We start from the raw sequence: 11,599 nt of genomic DNA on the forward strand, positions 1-11,599 counted from the left end.
CCATGCCAACCAAGATGCTCTCTGTGCTAATCACATTTGCCTGCATTCAGCCCATATCCCTCTGAACCTTTCCTATTTACGTACCCGTCCAAATGTTTTTTAAATGTTGTAATTGTACCTGCTTCTAACACCTCCTCTGGCACCTCATTCCATATACCCATCATCCACTATGTAAAAAACTTGCCCCTTAGATCCCCTTTAAATCTTTCCCTCTCACATACATTTGCCCTCTATTTTTCGACTCCCATACTGTGGGGAAAAAAATCTATGATTATCTATCCTCCTCCGCCTCCACCGCATCTGTTCCCATGATGAAGCTTTCCATTCTAGGACATCAGAAATGTCCTCCTTTTTCAGTACGCTTCCTTTCCAGTCCCAATGAAGGGTCTTGGCCTAAAATGTCAACTGTTTATTTCCCTCCATGGATGCTGCCTGACCTGTTGAGTTCTTCCAATACTTTTTGTGTATTGCTCCAGATTCCAGCATCTGCAGAATTTCTTATGTCTCTATGATTATCTACCCTATCTTTGTCCCTCATAATTTTATAAATGTCTATAACATCACCTCTCAGCCTTCTGTGCTCCAGGGAGAACAATCCCAGCCTATCTGATCTGTCCTTATCACTCAAGCCCTACAGTCCAGGTAACATTCCTGTGAATCTTTTCTGCACCTCCTTTAGCTTAATCAGATCCTTCCTATAACATGGCAACCAGAACTGCACACAATACTCCAAGTGCAGCCTAAACAACAATTTGTACAACTATGACAATAGATCCCAAATCTTGCACTCAATGCCTCAGCTGTTGAAGGCAAACATACCATATGCCATGTTCACCACTCTGTCTAATTATGTCGCCACTTTTAGGGAAATATCTATTTGTATACCAAGGTCTCAGTGTTCAATAATACTCCTCAGGGCTCTGCCATTCACTGTGTATTGTTACGGACGCGGTGAATGTCCCTTTAAGATAGAGTTAGTTAGTTTTGTGTGTGTGTGTGTGTGTGTGTGTGTGTGTGTGTGTGTGTGTGTGTGTGTGTGTGTGTGTGTGTGTGTGTGTGTGTGTGTGTGTGTGTGTGTGTGTGTGTGTGTGTGGCATGCTTACATCAACCAAAGTTAAAGGACGTAATGACGTTGTTGAAGAAGTCAGTTGAAGTCAGTCAGAGGAGAGAGAGAGAGAGAAAGGAGAGAGAGACACCAGCCTGCTAGTTTATCGATGGATGGGAAACAATAACTGTGTCTGTTACTGCAATCCACGTACGGAAATTGGAAGTAATCTGGTGGAGTTCACTTTGTCGTTAACCTGTAGAGGGAAACAGGTATTTGTGTGGACGACCATGAGTCGGATGCTTTTCGGGGTGAGGAAGTCACTACCAAGTACACACTGAGGTGTTGTTTGGGTTCCATCATGGAACAGTTGGATTTCGTAATTACTCTCTATGTTCTCTCTACATCTATGTTTTATCTTCAGACAACGGTGGTTGTTGTTGAAGCCCTTGCTCATGTTTCACCTTATGGCTTGCTGAACTGAACTTTAAGAACCATTCCTGGACTTGGAGTTTGGGACTTTGCCACACACACACGAAGAGTTTAGTTTTTGGGGTTAATGTTCAAGGTTTAACATTTTTACTTCTAGCATACTAACATTTCTACTTTTATTTTTCTTATTATCATAAGTAGTGATTAATACAATAGTTTTTAACACTGAATCATGACTCAGTGTAATTCTTTAGTTGCTGGTTCGTAACAGTATGTCCTGATCTGCTTTAATTTCTCAAAATGCATCATTTTGCACTTGTCTGAGTTAAATTCCATCAGCTATTCCCTTGTTCACTTTCTCTTTTGATCGATATCTTGCTGTAACCTTAGACAACCTTTTTCACTGTCCACTGTACCACCAGTTTTGATGTTATCTACAAACTTACTAACCATGCCACCTCCATTCTCATTCAAATCATTAATATATACGACAACCAATAAAATAAACAGGCCCTTCAGCCCAACTGGTCCATGCTGATCTCTGTATCACACCACTCTATCACAAGTCTCTAATCTGAGAAGCAACCTTCCACTACCATTGGCTGCTTCCTACCACCATGCCAATTTGTATGCAATTTGCTGTCTCATCCTGGATCCTATGTATTCTAACCTTCTGGACCAGCCTGCCATGTGGAACCTTGTCAAAGTTCTTGCTAAAGTCCATGTAGGCAATGTTCACCTTGCTGCCCTCGTCAATCCTCCTTGTCACCTCTTCAAAAAATTCAACCAAATCTGTGAGACATGATCTCCCATGAACAAAGCCAAAGATAATGATTGACAGGTGTTTTGTGAATTGAAAACTACTTCCGCTGGGATTCCACAGGGCTCAGTACTTTGTCCCTTGTTTTTGTTGAGTTTCTTCATAATGGCTGATCATTTACTCTAAGTGCCATCCTCTGCATCAAATGCAGCTTGCATCATTGGCTCTATTTCACAGTCTTAAGTGTTTATTCAAGTGTTTAGCTCTGTAAAAAACTCAGCTATCTTACCAGCCTTGAGTTGTCTTACTATCCCTTTACTCATCTTTAAGAGGCTTCAAAACCTAATTTTTTTAGGCTATGTGTGTTCCCATCACTTCTTGGTATCTAGTAACATGTCTACAAAGTGGTTTGGTGCATTCATAATATCAAAGGCATTGGATTTTTGTTGCAGTAACAAAAACGGCACAAACTTTGAAATAATATTTGAGCAGCCAGTGATTTCCTTTTAAATCACTAATTTAAGATCTTTGAAATGGGTGGAGTAAACGTTATTGCCATTTGTTTTAAAAGTTATGTGTTATTCATGTGCTTTTTTAGCAACATGAAGTCTAAGGGAGAATTAAACATTTAAAGCAGTACAGATATCATCAAGGGACAAAGATGCCAGTTACTATTTTAGAACAATGGATTAGATAACAGCTTTATGTGTATTTAAACACAATGATATCATGTATTTCTATGCCTCTGGGAATAAAGCTTTCTTTAGTTTTTGTCAAATCTCAATGACTCCAAGGGAGGGTGTGGGAAACAAGTTTCTGAACAACACTTTCTACATATAGATTTATAATCTGCAAACTAGATAAAAAGTTACAATGAATAGTAAAACTGAACAAAACTACTTCAGTGATATTCCCAAAAGGTTTAACAATAGGTATGGCTGATAACCACAGAATGCCAAAACAATGTTACTCCTCATTTAGATTCTCCTTAAAGTCATCTACATGATTTGCTTCACCTTATCCATGTGGTAGTGATCCACATTCCATTAATAATATAATCACAGTGCAGTTATCTCACGAGCGCTGATGCAAGCTGAGAATTATATAGATAGTACAATATGGAAACAAACTGTTGTTTGCCCTCCTCGCAAGCAGTGGGGCTAATCCCACGAGTTTACTCAGTTCCCATTGCCTTTTCTTCTTTTACATTCAACTACCAATCTCACCTATTCATAAATATCAACCTGAGTGATGGTTCAGTCAATGTCAGGCAATGAATAGCTTCACAAATCTGTCCTGAATCCTAGGCTCCTAACTTTACTAATGGCAAACTCTGTTTCAGACCTACCAGTTGGCTTTATCTACAAAATACTTTACTATTGTAATCAGCAACAGCTGTTCAAACCTTGGGATGGTTTGATTTTGTACTGTTCACGTTTCATTTTCTCAGAAGAAGAGATGGGCTTTCAACTACCAATTAACAGGGCTTTATCACATAACACTCACTGTGTCTGAGGGTACTCCACTTTTTTTGGCTTCAGTCTAAGTAAATCCCTTATCAGTAAATATTTTGCCATACTAACAGGTATGTTTTGTGCTTGGTGTCAAAGTTTCACTCCACAGGCTTGGCTTCAGAAATTAGTTCAGTAGATGTTGTCTAAACAGTCATTTTAGCAAGTTCATCAAGACAAGTTTTATTACTTCACTTCGTTAAGCACATTGAAAGCACATCGTTGCTGTGTGTTCTTGACACTATTTACCTTTAATAAAAACAAATATTGGAAATACTCAGCAGGTCAGCAGCATCTGTGTTTCAGTTTGATGACTATTTATCTGTAGCCTATTCTTTACTTTTCCCTGGCATCTCCCAACAGATGTAGTGAATCAGCATCAAATACAAAGTAAAAAAAACTTAATTCATGTCCTAGAGCTCAGTTAGACTGCACAGCTGTAGCACTGATTGGAGATGAGTACTCTGATTATCATCATCTCAGTATATCTGTATTCTCATTGCTGCATTTTGAAATGAATTCACCACTCCATGTAGCAAGATGACAGATATATATTTATATAAATAAAACCAGTTATTACACCAGTATCCACAGATCTGGACTATTGATACGGAATCTCAGGTTTGAATCCCAAGATGGGAGCTGAGGAATTTAAAATAAGTATATACACACACACACATATAATATATATATATCTGGAACTGTAATGCCAATGGCCCAAGGTTTCATCCCACAGATGATAGCACTAAGTGAGCTCTATGGTTGTCTCTGTTATTGTATTCTTCTACAATGCAGTTAGTGCTGAAAACTGGCAACGTACCACCAAGCAAGTTATAGTAGTAGTTCCATGAAACAATTGGATTGTTGTGAAAATAATTTGGTTTAAAAATCTATCATCAGACAATTTCTAGCATGTACCTCAAAGACAACTTGGATATATACTACCATATTCTAGATTCAAGCACTGGTAAACAATAGGTGAAAATTTCAAATGTGGTGGGGATAAAATGAGCACTAGCAGTTTCACTAACTGTTATACACTATGTTGTTCCTTTCCAATGAATTTAGTGCCACAGTGAAAAGCAAAATAAAATGAGGAAAAAAAAACAAACAGCTGAGTTGCTAAAGCCTATTTCATGCCTCTACCAAAAATTTGTGGGTTTGTGGACGGTCCTGCAGTATCATGTTTTGTGTAGTTGATTATCTAACCTTGTAGGGGTATTAATATTGAGGCCCTTGCATCATAGTAACAAGATCAGAGATTTGTCAGGGTGTTGTAATCTAAATGTCCGGAATCAAGCTTCATTTTCAATGCATTTCAATATAAAAAAACTTGCTGACATTCATTTCTAGAGTCATTCAGCACGTAGGTGAGATACCAGAAGCCTGACCGTGTCCCATCCATCAGTGATAGATAACTTAGCATCACTATCACGCCAGCTTGAGAGGGTTGCGAGTTCAAATCTTGCACTAGTCATATTTATTCAAAATTATAAACAGACTTTCCAGCGTAGAACTGAGGGAATATTACAATGTTGGCAATGTTATCATTCAGATTAGTACATATAATATCATTGTCCTGGCCAATATTTATCCTTAAATCTACATCAAGAAGAAACAGAACTTCTAGCAATTACTGCTCATGGAAACTTGCTGGGCTCAAACATATTTCCTTCATTAGTCTTCAAAAAAACTTAATTGCTTGAAAACTACCTTGGAATATCCTGTCACCCAAGAAATGCAAATCTTCCTCCTTCCAGCATCACACTGACTGCTTTCATGACAAAATGGCAGGAAAAAAAGAGATTAGAAGAAAATTAAAAAGAGTAGGGAAACAATAACCCCTAATTATGTTGATAGATGACGTTACTCATTGAATCTTTGGACAGAAATACTGCCTGTATTCAATGGTTAAATGTGTACTCTGCTTCCTGCCAGGAGATGTACCAGTCTGTTGCTGAACAAATCCCAACTTGTGCAGATGCCTTTGTATGTCCTATTAGTCTTGGGTGTAATGTGTATTACAGTGTTTACTTGTTGGAACAATATCACATTTGCTTTTCAAAAACTGAAGGGCCAAATTACTACAGTTCCAGTTCCATACCAGCTAACTGGGTTATTAATCAATTGAACATCACTTCAGTTTGCTAATCTCCCATTTTGTTTTTGGGAGGAATTCAACCAGCAACAAACCTTGGTGATCAGCATTATAATGGGGAATGAATTTTCACCTTCATTGCCTGGGGAATGATGAGGTTCTCCCATCCCTTGTAGCACTAATTAGATTTTTAGTTGATTAATTTCAGCCAAAGTTGGGAGTTCTCTTCTGTCAGTTTACTGCTCAGGGATGTGAAGATAAAAGGCTAACACAAGAGTTTTCTTTCAATTTAACTACTCTTTCCACCAAAGATATTGACCTGCACTGGGGTTTTATTACACTGGAGCTAGTGTTTTCTCATATTCTTACTCCATTCAGCTCAGCAGAGACTTTTTTAGCTAGATCTATTGCAGGGAGGATCACAGTCAAGCACATTCCTTTCTTTATCTTTTCCCATACACATGCACTTTCCAGATCATGCTTCTGCCTATCAGTCAAGAAGGCAAACTGATTTAACCCTTTTCTGAGCTGGGGTTCTGAGGTTAAATGATATACTCTTCCTGCCACCTCAGTGTGGATAACCAAACTTGTCATATACCAAGAACAGAGCCTGTAGTGCTCTGCTCAGGTTGAACTACACACTGTAACAATAACTGAGCTTTCAGAGAGAATACTTTATGTTATTTCTTTTAATTATGAATATCTGCATCAATACAACATTTAAGTATAAATTGCTCCCCAATCCATATTCGGATAAATAAAATGCCCAATAGCTTTGCAGTTTTCCTGCTTGATGAACGCTACAGTTTCAGTTCAGATGAGTTTTTACCTGGCAGTAACAGTGATTCCCATGTGAAGTAATGCTTCTTTTGACAACATTCATGTTTCTGAGTTATGATGCAGAGCAAATGAAAGTGTTAAGGTGAGAATCAGAATTGACAACTTACCTCTGATATGTTAGTTTTAAAATGGTGATGTACACCTTGATTTACAATTACACTTTTCTCAATAAGACATCACTTTACCTTAAGGACATGAGAAATAGAAGCAGAAGGCGGCTGTACAGAGCCTTGTGCCTGCTCCGCTTTTCAATAAGACCATGGCTTTCCTGTGCCTCATCTCTGATTCCCTTAATGTCCAAAAATCAATCTCTTCTTTAAATATATGTAACAAATGAGCATCCGTAGCTATCTGAGCTAAAGATACACAAAGAATTATTATCTATGGGTACAAAATTTCCTTCTCATCTCAGTCCTAAGTGGCTGACCCCTTATCCTAAGGCAGTAGATCGATGCAAAACCTCAAATTAATGGTCTCCAAGGATCTTAAAAGGCTTGTTGTTCATAGGAATATGACATTAAAGACTAACTTTGTTGTCAATTGGTCTACATTTCCCTGTGGCCTTGGTTTTAAAAAGGTTACAACTTGTTTATTTTGCACTACTGACCATGACCTATTTTATCTTTGTCTTATACTATATTGAAATGATTACAAGAATGAAATGTAAAGGATAGCTAACACTAAACACAAGCAAAATGAAGAACATTGCATTTGCTTTGTAACAGTTCTTTACATCTCTGATGCATAACTGCCCTGTGTGACCACAATAGGATGCACTAAACTGATATGTAACATATAAAGTAATGCCCATGCTGTTCCAAGGTGGTCCACTGTTGGCTGAAACTGAACTTTAGTTTATAAAATGGCTGGATGATTATAAGATACTAAGATAGATAAGATATTTATTTATTGGTCACGTACATCGAAACACACAGTGAAATGCGTCTTTTTGCGTTACTGAGAATGTGTAAGGAAGAACTTGAAGACAGAAATAGATAATATTGACTGGGATGAACAGTTTTATTTCTGATAAGAATTGCAGGCTGGTTTTATCTGTGGTGAGCAGCACAATGTTATCTTGCTTACAGTCTGGTGCACAAATATTTGGAGAGTTAGTTGCCCAAAACAATCACCAATTGAAATTGAAGAAGAGGAATCCAGAGATCTACCTTTCTATAAATTCCTCCACCCACAAATGCAGAAAATGATAAGATTTAAGTGTTGTTTCCTTTTGGTCTTAGATATATAATGATTGTGTGTGTGGTTTCAGTGAGAAAGGGTGTGTGGTGTTGGCCAATAGCTTTCTTCAGAAAATGCTGGGGTTCCTGCCACATGTGGCTAGACTGCCCTCATGGCCTTCTGACATCTTGTACTGCCAAAGGCCCTTTCACTATTTGTAAACATCTCTGATAAATAAAGTCATTGGAAACAATTGAAAACAATTAAAGTTTTAAAATTATTTTAAAAACTCAAAAACCAATGAAACATGAATTATATTGAAATAAAGAACAACAAGTAATGATGGAGTGTTAGATGCTGCAGATATGAAATGTAGCTGGCCCAACATCTCAGGGAGATATGGAATGCCAACACACTCAATGGTGAAACAAGGGGCAGAGCAAGTACCAGCTGTGTAGCAGTCTGGAATACATTGCTGCATGTACTGCAGCTAGCTAGTGGCTATCCAGCCCATTACTTCTATTTCTATCTCCACTAATGCCACCTGGCCCAAGAACTTCCCGATTTTTTTTGTTTTTATTTGAGATTTTCACGGAAACCTGCTTTTGTACCGTTAGGAGAGCATGATTTTTGAAACCCAAATTTGAGCATAATCAAAATTGTCCCATTTCATTTGGCCAATGTGGCTTGATTTTCCTCAATCTGTATGAGATCTTCAGAGTTGTTAAGAGTATCAGAATAGTTTGTTATAGGGTTAGAGTTAGTGTAAAGTGCTGTCAGAAGAGGAGTGGGTAGAGCGAAACTGTTCATTGTCGATTCTAGTATTAGGGGACACAATTAAAATTAGAATCAGACCTTTCAGAAATAAAGCTAGGAAACACAAACATATGCAAAGGGTGTTAGAATTTTGTGACACTCTTCCTCAAGTGTCACTTGATGCCATATTCATTATTCATTTCAAATCTGATTTTTATCAACTGAGAATAATAAGGTATTAGGATGGAGCTGGATGGATGAAGTTAGGTCACAGATGAAACATGACCTTATTGAATGGCAGAACAAACTCAAGGGACTATTTTCCCTCCTCCTCTTTCCATGTTCCTAAAGACTAACACATCATCTGAGCATCAATATGATTCTGCCATTGCATAGAGATTGACCAGGTCTAAAATGAATAAGACTGATCCTGGCCAACTATCACTGTTTGTTCTGAAATTATCCTCTGTAGGATAGTGTGAAATATGCCTTTATGTATTTGCAATTGGAAAAGAAGCAGTGTAGCCAATCACATGTCCAAACCACCATTGGCTCTTGATTCCATGGGCATCAATTTTGCTGACACGTTTATTATGAGGTGCTTTTTATAAGTTCATATACTTACTCCATTACCAGCTCACGGTAGTGTAGCGGTTAGCGTAACGCTTTACAGCGCCAGCCCCGGGTTCAATTCCGGCCACTGTCTGTAAGGAGTTTGTATGTTCTCCCGTGTCTGCGTGGGTTTCCTTCGGGTGCTCCAGTTTCCTCCCACATTCCAAAGACGTACGGATTAGGAAGTTTTGGGCATGCTATGTTGGCGCCGGAAACGTGGCGACACTTGCGGGCTGCCCCCAGAACACTCTACGCAAAAGATGCATTTCGCTGTGTGTTTCGATATACATGTGACTAATAAAGATATCTTATTAAAAAAACTCAATCAGGTTAGTAAAATATATTTGCCTGTGGTGGCTGTCATTTATTAATCCATACTTTGTAAATTGCCAATTTATTGTATTTCAAGTTACTATCGATTATCATAGACATATGTACTCTTTATACATTGTAGAACCTGCCTATTGTACAATTCATTTTACCCCTTAAGAAAGAAACTCTGTTTGACAAATACCCAGCATTCAGTTCTGCTACCTGGAACTAGCTCAGATAGGCAACTTGGCTGGCATGAACGAGAAGGGCTGAAGGGCTTGTTTCTGTATTGTATAACTCTATAATTCTACATTCTTTCTCACATGTAAACTCTTATGATGAAACTGGATATCACAGAATGAATCCTATGTGGAATTTAAAACATTTTTATCTATTAAAGATGAAATAAATGCTGGCTAACCCATTATTGGTACAAAAGTGTGTAAATTTAGTGAGGATTATGTAATATTCTGGAAAGGTCAATAGGAAGCAGGAAAGCACAGATAATTGTGACATCAATTTCCTTTTGCCCATTGTAGAAAAGAGCTGTTTGATGTTAGGGCAGCACTCTCTGGGTGGTAATTCCCTCCTAGTGTTTTCATGATGTAAAGATATTTCAAGTTGAGTTGTAATATAACTACCAAACATTGAAGACTGCTTATGTTGTGACTTGTGAATCACTTAAAGGAGATGGCAACGATGCAACCACCAATGAAGTGATGCTTAGGACAGCATTTCAATCTTAGCCGCACAACTAACAGTCCTGTTTTAACTACTTATTGGTGAACTCATTTAGTTCTGTTCCTTGATTCACAACTTTCCCTCTCCCCTTTATGATATGCAGAGTTATCAATGGCAAGGTAGCTGGCTCAAGTTCTTCTGGATGTCATGGAACATTTCACGCAAATATTCTGCCTAATGCATTTTTGCAATCAGTTTAAAAGCAGCTGGGAGTGCACTATCAGCAAATTTGCTCATTCACCAGAAAAATTAATTACTGTGTTATAAAACATAACTGCAGACTTGACCTCTTTAGTTCCAAAACTGCTCTTGAACATTTTTTCATTAGCTGTTAGGTCAGACTACTTTGATTTACATTTGAATCTTGTCACAATTTTTTACTGCATGAAATAAAATGTTGGGCTTAAAATGTGCCAAACCAGAGTAAAATGTAAATAGGAAATATTGCATACTTGGTTTTATTTGGTTCATGGGGGACATTGTCGGCCTCACAACTCAATAAACTCATGCCAAGTTGTTTCAAGCAACTACTTAGGCAACTTCATTGCAAAGGAGAAGCCACTGATAAAGATACAGCAAACTTGACTACAGTGTTGGAGTATGAGAGAGCTGACAGTCTCCTTATGGTTCTCGTTCAATATAGATTCCAGGGTGCTGATGTTAATTTTGGCAAATTTGGAGATGATGGGAAGTGACTTAAGTTAGAAATTTTCCACCGCTCTGTGCTATTTTAAAGGGCTTAATTTAAATTCTGCTGGCAACTCAGATTCCTCTTAGTCCAACAAGAGAAATGGAAAAAATAACTGGGAAATTTCTGGTCTCAAACCTTTTTATGGCTTCCTTCAAGGACTGGGGAAGCCAATGTGGTAGTTTAGAGTGGTCCCTCAATGTTATAGATTGATTTTAATGCTGTCCTTAGAACCTGATGTGCAAATGTTTGAGGTGGATTTCCTTGTTCCCTTTTCAGTACAGCAGGGTAGAATTGACACTGACCAGTTCTCAGCAGCTTCAGAGCAGAGTGAGTTTGGTGGATCATACACCTACATAAAAGGTTCATACACCTTCTTTTGTCAAATGGGTAGGTTTAACATCACCTCATTGGTTCTTTATTGAAATAAAAGAAGCTTTTGGGATTTCCAAGTTATACTTATTGCTGGAGCTGATACTGGAAAATTACCAAAAAAGCACTAGGGGCAGCCAGAGCCTTAAGTTAGTCTCTACTCTTCAGAACAGTGAGTCTTTTCATCAGACATTTATCTTAGAGTTATACATTATCAGCTGACATGCTTGGTAAGATGCGACTGAAAATTTTA

Source organism: Pristis pectinata, chromosome 3, assembly GCF_009764475.1.
Source record: "Pristis pectinata isolate sPriPec2 chromosome 3, sPriPec2.1.pri, whole genome shotgun sequence".
Taxonomy (NCBI): Eukaryota; Metazoa; Chordata; class Chondrichthyes; order Rhinopristiformes; family Pristidae; genus Pristis; species Pristis pectinata.